Raw genomic sequence first — 12332 nt, 5'->3', positions numbered from 1 at the left:
GATGAAGAGCTGGAATATGGAGGACTTTATTTGTCATGGGTTGTTGGATCTGTTCTTGGAATGGGCATTGATGTTTCTGGTAAAAAACCAAATGGAGAGTTGAGAATGAGAAATTATTTAGAAATTAAGGATTCAATTGTGGCATCTGATGATGTTTCTGGGCATTGATATTTCTCGTCAAAGAACCAAAAACAAAACCCAGAAGGAGAGGATAATTAAGGAATTAAGAAGGAGAAGTGGTGAAGGAGATGAAGAACAGAAGGAGAAGAAGTCGAAAGTAGGAGGAGAGAGAAAAAAGGGATAAAAGAAGGTTAATTATTTGTAGATAAAATAATTTTAAAAAGAAATAAAATATTGATATTATTTGACATATCTATTGGAGAAGAAGTTGAACAAAAATAACATTGCCACATCATCCTTCAAATTCAATTTTGACACACTCCAATTGACTATACCATTGGAGATGCTCTAAAACATAGGACTGACCTAGTCCGACTCGGGAATTGCAACATGTGCTTATGCATGAGATGCAATTACCTGATATTCTCTGAGACCAGTTTGTAGGCTTCTTCAATCTTTTGCATGGGAATGCCAACACACCAAGTACAAACCTTGTACCTACAATGAATGATGAACACAAATGGCAGATTGAGATTTTTTCTGGGTCGAATGGTTGAAATTGGATCCACATTTTGGGTTTTGGTTTCTACTTCACTCTTGTTCAGAGCTCTGAGAGGGCATTATTTGAGCATGGATTTAGATTCTCGTTTGTATATTTTGTTGCATGTCTTAGCATTTTAGAAAAAATGACAAATCGGATTGGATGGAAGAAAGTTTCCTTGAATTATGTTCAATAGTCCTCAGACATAGAAAAATGAAGGTCAATTAAACAAAGAAAAATGATGGTCAATTAAACAAAGAAAAATGATGATTGACTGAAATTCACTAAATAGTGAAAGTAGATGTCCAGTTTGTTTCTTAACCTAGTCTCTTGTTATTTCTTATTTTCAATTTTTTTAATTTTTCATTAATTTGATGAAATTATCTTTGTAATAATATATTATCCATCACTTTGCAATGAAAAGAATTAACGGAATGACTAAATTAAGTGAAAAATGATGTTTAAGTTGAGTCACTAAAGTGATATTTTAGAAAAATGAGTGACCAAAGTGTCGAATGAGTCAAAGTTCAGTAATCATTTGTGATATTCTTCCGAAATTGAAATATGAAGTTTTTAAATAAATAAAAAGATTGAAATCATTATCTTCTTTTTTTCTCTCCATCTTAAGAGTCTTTTTACCTTTTTTTTTTTTTTTTTGAAACAGAGAGTCTTTATACTTATTTTGGGTTCTATATGCTCTTTGCCCTAAAGCCCAAAGAATTGGGTCATGTGGGCCTCTTGAAGAAAATAGTTCAAATTGGGATACAAGTTTATCAGTCCATAACTGAGAAACCCTTGCTAGATTAGGTGTCTAGAACCCTGTTTGGAGCATGGGAATGAGGCAATCGCAACAGATCTGAAGCAGCAGTAGCACAAGAATGAAGATGCTGATCAAGAAAGTCACCACGAGCCTTTCCCAATCATTTATCATTAACCCTAGTTCTAGTTGTTTAATTAGAAATTGTAGCTGTGGCGGAGGAGAATAAGAAAACTTTTTTTTTTTTTAATTAAAAATATTATTAAAAGAATAAGAGAAAATACAAAAAGGAAGAGGGGGACATCAACCAAAACCCCTCCCAAAGAGTTGAAAAGAAAGCTGAGAAGAAAAAAGGAGATTACCAGCCACACAAATACACCATATAATTAAGCAAACTATAGGTGACTATGCAGCAACAAGTAAAAGAAGTCACCATCTTCATGCTTCATAATTAAACTAGTGAGCCCATGCAGCATCATATCCAAGTACTACCAAACTTTGCATTATGAGTAAGAGATCGGTACTACACTTGAAGAGCACCTTGTCTTGTAGTGCAATTAAACAAAGTCTTATTAGACACAACAAGATGGCCCAGTAGTGCAAACTTCTTAATATATTATTAATCAAGCTGCTGCGGAAAACATTTGCGAAGTAGGCCGTCCCACTATATAAAACAGAGCAGCATCTCCCATAGAGCAAAACAGAGCAGCTTGGCGTAGGGTGGATTCCCATTTAAACCAATTAAGAAGATCTATAATAGGGGAAGCTCCGTGCATCCATATGCAAGTAAGGGTAGACTATTTCTTTCTGCAGAACTATTTCTTTCTTTATACTTTGCCACTATGCTGCAAAACCAAATCATGAAGATAAAGTCTCTTCAAAATCAGGGGAACTTAATTGTCATGATCTTCATCGAAGGAACTGGAGCTGTCACCTTCATCATTTGATATTGACTTGTCATCGTCTTCCGCATATTTGTCAAGAAGCTAACTACATGAAAATAACAACTAATTAACTAAAAGACTATATATATAAAAAAAGAAATGATACAAGGAATAAACAAAGTATTTCACAACGTTACCTATCTTTAGGCATACTAAGCGCTAGACAGTTTCGTTTATCATGTAATTGCCCATACAAACCACATCCATGACATTTCCTTGTACTACTTCTCTTTCTCTGTCTTCTCCTTTGTTTTCTTAAGCCTTTTTCTAGAACCCTTTACTTTGATAATCTTTGGCTCGTTATACCTATGTTGAACATCACTTGGCAACTTCTTATCGATACTTACACTTTCACTACTATAGACTTGGATTTGTTTGAGCTTATCAAGTACACTGTCAAGAGCTTCGATAAACATGGTCTGAGCTTCATCAGGACTTGTAAGGACTTTGTCAATAACAAGTGAAGCATGATGAAATAATTTACTACGCTTAACCACCAATGCATTTGTATCTGTTATCACCAACCCATCTAGGTCCTTAACTATAGTAGCATTTGCAATTTTAGTCCATCTCTTCAAAATATATTGGTCAGGCAAGTAATCTACTTCCTGAACTTTCAGCAAATATCCCAAGATGTGCCTACAAGGGATTCCTTCACTTTGAAATTTTTTGCAAGTACATGAAGCAAGGTCCATATGCTTTTCATAAACAATTTCTCGATCCTTTTGAATCTGATCACTTCTTTTCTTGACCAAGTACAATCTTTGATTGTCATCCTCTCTCATAAGTTGAAACCTGTAATTGAAAAGGCTAATATAGAACTCACATTGAAATTGTTGGAAATAGGCACGAGTATAAATTCCAGACATTTGAGATTCCATAGGATGAGGAGTATTCAACTGAGGCTCTTCATTTGCATCAATATGGGTAGAAACTAACTCTTGATGACGTTGATGTACAAGTCCTCTATGCGAATCACAAAGTCTAGTAATGAATTTTTGTGGTCAACATACTTCTTGAAAAATGAATGACAACTTTCAGCACGTTGGCTACTTGACATTCCAGCCGAGAAAATGTGATTACAGTATGCAGGCACCCATGATGCTCGAATGTCATCAATTGATTGAAGCCATCCATTTTCACTTAAACTACTCTTCTCAACAACTTCCTTCCACTTCTTATCAAATTCTTCTGTCATCTCAGAGTTCCATACATTGCTTCTAAAGTCATCATAATAATCATCACATTTGACTGCACCTATCTTTTCAGAAAACTTATTTAATATGTGCCAACTGCAATACCTATGGAATGTGTTAGGAAGAATTTAGGCAATGGCAATCTTCATAGCAGGATCTTGATCAGTAATTATCATTTTTGGGGGACTTCCTCCTGGCATTGCTTCTAAGAAAGTATTGAGTAGCCAAACAGACGACTTTATGGATTCATCACCTAAGAATACACAACCAAACATAATGGTCTGGGCATGGTGGTTAACACCTAACAGTGGTGCAAATATCAGCCTATATTTGTTAGTGTTGTATGTTGTATCAAAGATAACTACATCCCCAAAGAAACTATAAGCCCTCCTTGAGGTCGCATCTGCCCAAAAACAATGTTTGATTCTATTTTCACTGTCTTCCTCTATCTTGAAAGTGAAAAATGAATTCTTCTCCCACTGTGCTAAAAAATGAGCATACAACATATCTCCATCATGTCCTTTCAACTCTTCTCACTTATCTCTTTCATAATTGTATATATCTTTCCCTATGCAACCCATATTCTCAATTCCTCCCAATTTAACTTCAAGCAAACTGATTTGTTGGTGGGTTGGAATATTTACCAGTCCAAGTAATTCCATGGGTAAGCATTTGGTAGCATTTGAAACTTGACGATGAGATGGTAATAAATGAACTCTCTCTGGAGTTGTCAAAGGATGGTTATGAGCCTCCGTAAATTGAGTGACTACATACATACTAGATCTTTTCACTGCTGCAATCTTTGCTAGACAACCTGTTCTTATGATCCCTTTTCGTTTTTTTGGTAGAGCCATTCTCTTCTTTGAATGCCCTTCTTTGCGACAACAAAGTTCTTGTCTTATAATTTCATAACCATCTTTACTCTAGGCATTAAAACTTCTCCGAACACTAAACCCAGCTTCAAAAGCATACTTGTTGTAAAATTCAAAAATCTCATATAGTGTTCTAAATTCACGGTTTTTTGTAGGCTTCAACTCATCCGCTTCTTGAGGAGTGTACACTTTGGTGGTCTCAGCAGAACATGAAACTGACTCTAAATTCATTGCCTGAAACATAGTCCCCGTCCCTATAATTTTTCATTGCAAAACAGTGAAACCACATAAAATTAAACTACATAAAGTTGACAATTTTATAATCAAGGCAGTGAATGAATGGCAAACCAATTAAACTAGATTGATAATAACACATAGAATCCCCTGCAACGTCATCAACTGAATGAAGACTATTTCAAACACAAAGACCCATATATGATTGAAAGAAAAGGTATTCAAAGACCTTATCAAGATTTTTATTATATCTTATTCATAATCATCCAAATCAATGAAGAAAACCATTAGTTTTTTAGCTTTTATCGATTCAAGGCCCCATCATCCAATCCAAAACCAAAGTCAACAGAGAAAGAAGACAGTAAAATACCTGAATTATGAGAGCCTTTGTCCCTAAAGGGTACAACAACAGTTTTCTCTCTCCCTCTTCAGAAACATCACAGGAAATTTAAGTATTTTAGATGTAGAGGGAGTGAAAGAGCAGGAGTCAAAGAGCGGGAGCTCTAGGTGCGTTTTATTTTCGATCCGGGTATATCCATTTAAAACCCGCTCGTATGACCTTAAACAAATCCTTTTTTTTTGTAGAGTTTAATCATAACCATTGAGGTTCATTTAACCAGATCCAATGGCTAGTGTTCATCATCCGCAGATTTTAAAAATTACGGACGTCCATAACTGAGCAACGTTGTGTATATATATATATATATATGGTCAAATTGAACATGACTATTTTTTCTATCATTCTCTTTGTGAAATTGTTTGCCTTTTAGTATCTTCTGGACATGTTCAAAGCTTTTCATATCTTTTTGATTAAGCTCAGGCACAACCATCTTTCTGTTATCAAGATCTTCTTTAAAGCTTTAATTTGGTTCTTGTTTTGAATTTGATCAACTAGGTCAAAATTAGTTATTTTTATAAACCTATATTTATATACCATAGACTCCAAATGACAACCTCTATCAATTCAAAGAAAATGGGAAAACCGACCGTTGGATGAGATTATTACAATAAATTATGAATGGTAAAAAATTTAGCCAATTTCACCATATATTCGAATTCGATCGAATTGGTCAACCGTAGTTATGATATGTAGAATATATATGCACATATTTTATATAGAAGTATGAGAACTATTGTCACTTTACTGTGAGTTCTTTTGCTTGAACTCTTATAACATATTCTATATAGAATGATGAGAACTTCCAGTTTCACCATAACCCAAATTACAGCAGATTCACACACACACATATATATATATATATATATATATATAAATAATAGTTTACCGGCTTTTACGGGCTGGGCCGGATTTCAAACCCCTAAACCAAGCTCGGCCCTCTACCCACCGGGCTTATAGCGGGCTTTTTTGCGGGCCTACGGGCCTCCATCGACCACTTGATCCGTGGGCTAAATGATGAGGCCTATGGGGAGGTGGGTTTTGGAGGTCCAAAGCTTTCATTGCTGAGAAAAAGAATTGGGAAAAGGGGAGAAGAAGGGGATTGGAAAAATGAGAGCGTGGATTTACAGCTAGAGGTTCAATCTCGACATGGTCGAGAATTAAGCGAGAGGCATCGTCCTACGGTAGCACATTCAATTTCTTCTTTCCTTTCTTCCCACTCTGTGTCGGCAGAACCCACCCAACAATTCAGCAAACTTGGTTATATGGCCATAGAAGGAAGAAGAAACCGATGGAAGCATCTAGTATACCTAGGTCAATAGTAGCCTAAAATTGTGAGAAAAAAGTAAGGGGAAAGCGTCTTTTCGACCCCTTACGAACAGTGCTAGCGGCTTTAGATATATGTATTAGAAAATTCTCCCGCCCGATGCTGCAGGTTTAATTCTTTTTTTTTTTTTTTTTTCATCAAATCATGATCTACATAATATAATACAATAATAATTTTACATATTAAAACAACTGTTATTTTAATCAAGCTCGTAAAGAGAAAGAATGGTATTTTAACGAAGCTGGTATCAAGTTTCTACAATGGGGGTTTAGCACTAATCTAATTCACTGGCAGACTCAAATGCATCTTCAACTGAAGTGGACTCATCTGCAGATCCATAGACTGTACATGCAGAATCCCAGTTAACTTGATTATGCAGAAGATGCAAGAAATGTAAAATAAAATAAAAAGAAGGAAATATACAAACAATCTAGAAGTAGTTAATTACAGTTTGTTTATCTTCTTAGGTATGAACAAAGCAAATCCCAATTAAATCCTAAACCTAAGCTGCTAGTTTCGCAGCCCCCAAACCCTAATCCTCAACCTACGACGTCCCCGTCCCTTTTCACTGCAACCACAACCCAACCATGTCGAATATCGATGATGTCACTGCCTCCTTCGCAGCCTCCTTGGCCCTAGCTGGTGGTGGGGAGGTGATTGACATAACGGCAATGGCAAGCGGATCTCAGCGCCGAGCGTCGCAATCCTATCTCCTAGCCCGTCCTTTGGCAGCCAAACCTGTAGCTTTGAGTGATCTTAAACGCTTTCTTAAGCTTCTATGGGTGCTTGACAAAGATTTCAAGATCCAAGAGAGAGAGCCCAACCGCTTTGTTCTGAGTTTTGATCTCCTTCGTGACAGAAACAAGGTATTAAAGGGAGGACCTTGGTGTTTCCACCATGCTCCTACCGTGCTCCGTGAGTATGATGGGGTGACGCCAATCCGAACAGTGAACTGAATTCTCTCTATTTCTGGGTTCGTATCACAGACATCCCACCATTATACGAGGTACGTCATACTATCAAGAACATTGCCTCTGTGGCTGGGAAATATATTGAACTGGATGAGAAACTCTTTGATAATTCAGGGAAGGTTAGGGTTCGGGTTTTGCATGGCATAAACAAACCTTTTTTTCCTGAAAAAGACTTTGAAATTGGATATTGGTGTGGAAGCTGAAATTTCCTTTTCTTTGAAAATCTTATGGGCAAATGCAAAGCATGTGACCTAATTTCCATGAGAATGGTCGCTGCCCTACAGCTGATGGTCTGGCAGTGCCATGGGTTGAACATGGCAATCAGGAAAAAAGGCTGGAAATCCCTAGCCCTTCCTTGGGTTTTAGTACCTGCAGATTCACAAATGGAACTTTCAAATTTCAGGGCCTCCAAACCCCAGTTCTGCCTCCTGTAAGTAGAGCTCTCTTTGGCTCTAAAGACGTATCTACTGGACACAAACCAATTTTGTTGCGTGCTCAGGACACTAGGTCTTCTTCTAGTGGAGATAACATTCTTGCTTGGGTTCCTGTGGAGAATGGGTCAGTTAAGAAGTTAGTGCTCACCAAAAGGGATAGGTCGGCCTCCCAATACTCATCCTCGAAGAAACTGAAGGTACTTCTACCTGATTTGTTTACAACTCCAACATGTTTGGACATGCCTACCAAGAAGCTGAAAATGCCGGAGTTTACTACCAAGTTCTCTGCCAAATCACTTGGGATGGTTGAGGCTCCAGGTAGTATTTTGGTCCCTAAGGAAGCAAAGCAGGAGGTGAAATCTGAACCTAAGAAGAAAAGAGGAAGACCTCTTGGCTCCAAAAACAAGAAGCCGTCCACAGCAAAGAAAGTTGAAGAAGCACAAGCACTCTGCTTTGCCAATCTTACCAAGCCTCCAAGCTCTAGTTTGAAGGGCAAGGAGAAAGTTTAGTCCTTTGTTTAGAACTTGCCTATTTACTATACTTGTTTCATACTTGATAGGCTTACTTTAATAAGTGAGCATGAAATGTCCGTAGTGAATGGTGTTATCCTGTATACCACTGTTTCTTATTTGCCCTCTGTATCAAGGCAGTGGAAAAGTATATAATGTACCGTTCTAGCATGAGTTAATGAAATCGTTTTGATTTGATTAAAAAAAACAAAGCAAATCCCAAAACCTACAAAAAAAATAGGTGTAATCCCACATTCCATCAACCCGTACTTCCATCCCACCACTCCTTCCCCAAGCGACTTAGACACCCGCCAGATGACCCACCACCACCCAAAGCCTCCACCGCACTCTGCTGCATCTTTCTCACCCTCCCCCTGATCTCCTTCCCTTCCTCGCCTTCCACCACTAACCTCACCACCCTCTCCACCTCCGCCCTCCCCACAACTCCCTCATCTCCCGCCTCCGGCCTCACCGCGACTCCCATCTCCACCAACGCCCTCGCATTCATCTTTTGCTCCGCGTAAAGTGGCCACGCCACCATTGCCACCCCGTGCACCATGCTCTCCATCACCGAGTTCCACCCGCAGTGCGTCACAAACCCATACACCGAGGGGTGGCTCAACACCCCCACTTGTGGGGCCCACGTCGCCGTCACCATCCCCGCCCCTCGTGTCCTCTCCAGAAACCCATCCGGAAAATACGACGCCGTAAGGGAAACATTACCACCAGCTTCGAAGAAGCTTCCCGAAGCACTATCCGCTCCGAGAGGTCTCGCCACCCAAAGGAATCATTTTCCACTCAGCTCCAACCCATGAGCCAACTCAGCCATCTGCTCCGCCGACAGCGTCCCTCCACTGCCAAAAGACAAGTAAACAACCGAGTCACACGGCTGCTTGTCCAGCCACGTCAGCAACTCTGATTCCACATTAGCCTCTTTGTCTTTGGTTAGGGGTATGATGGGATGAACCGTCGGCATCGGCAGATTGACAAAGAAAGGGTGGTTTCTAAATGTGCTCAGCGGTACCGGCTCGAGTTCTTCCCATGTGTTCATGAAAATGCCCTTGACGAGTGGGAACCGGTTGCATAGAGGCAAGACTTTTGGTACCAGAACATCAGGGAGAAGATCGTCAACCTACAAGGGCATGCAACCTGGAAGAAAAACCCTCTCTTTGATTTTACCATAATCTCCCTTGACCTCTGCATGAAGCGTAGGGTAGTAGATGGTCAACGCCAAAAATGAAGCGGAAGCAGTCAAGAAAAGATACGTTGGGATAGAGTGGTTGCCGGCGGTCTCGAGGGCTTTGATGCAAAATGGATCGACTATTAGAGCCTTTAGCGGCAGTTTGTGTGAGTTTAAGTTGGTTAGCACCGAGGGCAGTAAACGAAGGCTCACTCGGACAATTTGAAGGATCCGAATTGCTATGATGTTGTTGCTTAACACATCAACATGAGGGAGGTGGATGACGTGGAGATCAGAAGGGAGGGTGGGGTTGTTGTTGAGAAGTTGAAGCTGAAGCTGCACGGGTGGTGCGTCAGTGGTGATGGCAAGGAAGCTAACTTGGAAGCGAGGTCGACGACAAGCCGTTTGGCTAGCTCGAGGAGAGGGGTCACGTGACCCATGCCCGGACTCGATAGTGTTAGTGTGAGTCAAATAGTGTCTTATTTGACTTGGTATCAGAGCAAAGATGTGAAAGGACTTTGTCTCCTTAATTCTTTGTTCTTCGTCTCTTCCGAGACCGATCTTCGTCTTGTCACAGATCGGTTTAGACCAGATCTTCACCTGCAATCATTCATCAGCCAAGACCGGCAGCCTTCAATTAATTTCAGTCTGCTCAGATTGAGTCCGGCTGCTTCAGAACCGCTGTGCGCCGTCAACCACCGTGCGTCGTCCGACCCAGACTGGTCGGCTTCCAGATCGCCCATGATCCTAGCTCAACCATAGCAGCGTCGCTCAGCCACGGCAGGCTGCTCAGCCGCATCGCTCGGTCCACATCAGCGTCGCTCACTCAAGAGGATCCCAGATCGATCGATTCCAGCCCAGACAACGATCCGATCCTCGCCCAAACTCGGGACGATTCCAGATCTATCTCTTCACTTGGTCAACTCGGTCAGTGAGTCAACTCGTCTCAACTAGGTCAACACAGTCAACCAAACTCGGTCAACCCATTCAACTTAGTCAAACAGGTTCCAAAAAAAAAAAAACTGTTACTATCTGTTTGTTTTTGTTTGGAGACATCTGTTATTCTTATTTCCGCTGCGTACTTTGAGATTTGTGTATTTTTCTATTGTATTATTGCAATGGGTGGTGATTACAATGAAGGTCAGAGTTCTAAGACCAATGAGGTCCAGAGGGTTGAAGTCTCTGTCAAGAGCTCAGAAGGTGGTTCTTTTGGGGGTACCAAACTCACTGGTACCAATTTCTGAACATGGAAGAAGATTATGTTTGTTTATCTCCGTGGCATACACAAAATGGGGCATGTGACTGGAACAATCAAGGCTCCTAGTGAAGATGATGAGGAGGCCTATGCTAAGTGGGAAGATGATGATGGGTTTGTAATGTCAATTCTATTTCGAGCCATGACTGATGATGTGCTACAGATGGTGGAGGAATGTGAAACTGCTGAGGCGATATGGAAGACGTTGGGAGATCTGTATACAAATGAGTCTGATTTTATACAGGTTCATGAGTTGATGGGCAAAGCTGCAGGAATGCAACAGAATGGGCAACCAATGTCAGTGTTTTTTTACCAAGCTGAAGAATGTATGGGCTGAAATTGATCAGAAGCGTCCTTGCAAGATCAAGAATCAGGAGGATATTGCATTGTACCAGAAAGAAAAGGAACTTGAGCGGGTTCATGCATTCTTGCGAGGACCTGATGCAAAACATAACAGTACCAAAGGAGAATTGCTTAGAATTCCAGATCCTCCTAGCTTGACCACAGCTTTTACATACATTCGTAAGGATGAGTCTTAGCAGGAAAGTCTCAAACAGGCACAAGTTGAAGTATCCAGCCTAGCTATTCAGGCACCAGCACCTTTTCTTCAACAGCAGAGATCAGTCCCAGTTCATCAGCAATGACCTCCACAAGGCTTTGCTAATCGTGCTCGTCCTCAGTGTTCTTATTGCACCGATGTTGGGCATATTCGAGAGACTTGCTGGAAACTGAATCCGCACCTCAAACCTAAAAAGCAAGGTTATCGTCCTAAGGCAAAAGCAGCTGCTATTCAATTGGTCCAAGAACCAGATTTCTATGGAGTGGCTGGACAATATCATCATACAGCAGGTGGGGCTACTCCTATAGCCTAGCTCTATAGCTGGTCGGGGTAAGATTGGTATGGCTTTAAAGGTTTCTAACTTTGTTGGTTCTGATACATGGATTATTGATTCTAGTGCTTCCGATCATATGACTTATGACAAATCGTATTTTACTGAATTGGTTTCCCCACCAGTGTCCTATGTAACTAATGCCAACGGTGAGGCTTTTCCTATGTTAGGGTCAGGGTCAGTGCATATTACTCCCACTTTAGAACTTCAAAATGGGTTATATGTGCCTGACTTATCTCATCACTTGATATCTATTCCACAGTTGAACACTGAGTCTAAATGCTCTGTAACTTTTTATCCTATGTATGTGATTTTTCAGGATCTTCTCACCAGGGAGATAGTCGGTCGGGGGTATCTGAGGGGCAGGTTGTTCCATCTGGATCAGACATACGCAGGAGAGAAACCAGGAGCACAGTCCCGAGCCTCTTTGACTTTGAATTCTGATAAGTTAAGTGAAATTTGGTTGTGGCATCGCCGTTTAGGGCATTCATCTTTTAGTCTTATGAAAAAAACCATGCCTACTCTGTTTATTGGTGTGGATGAGTCTGTTTTACATTGTGAAACATGTGTTTTAGCCAAGAGTCATCGTGCTACTTATTCTCCTAGTGTTTCTAATAAAAGTGTTATTCCTTTTGAGTTGATTCATTCTGATGTTTGGGGACCTTCTAGAGAGCCTACTGTATCGGGTATGAGATACTTTGTGTT

The sequence above is a fragment of the Rosa chinensis genome, chromosome 5, assembly GCF_002994745.2.
Source record: "Rosa chinensis cultivar Old Blush chromosome 5, RchiOBHm-V2, whole genome shotgun sequence".
NCBI classification, from domain to species: domain Eukaryota; kingdom Viridiplantae; phylum Streptophyta; class Magnoliopsida; order Rosales; family Rosaceae; genus Rosa; species Rosa chinensis.
The sequence above is the reverse complement of the archived record's forward strand: the minus strand, read 5'-3'. Positions refer to the sequence as shown.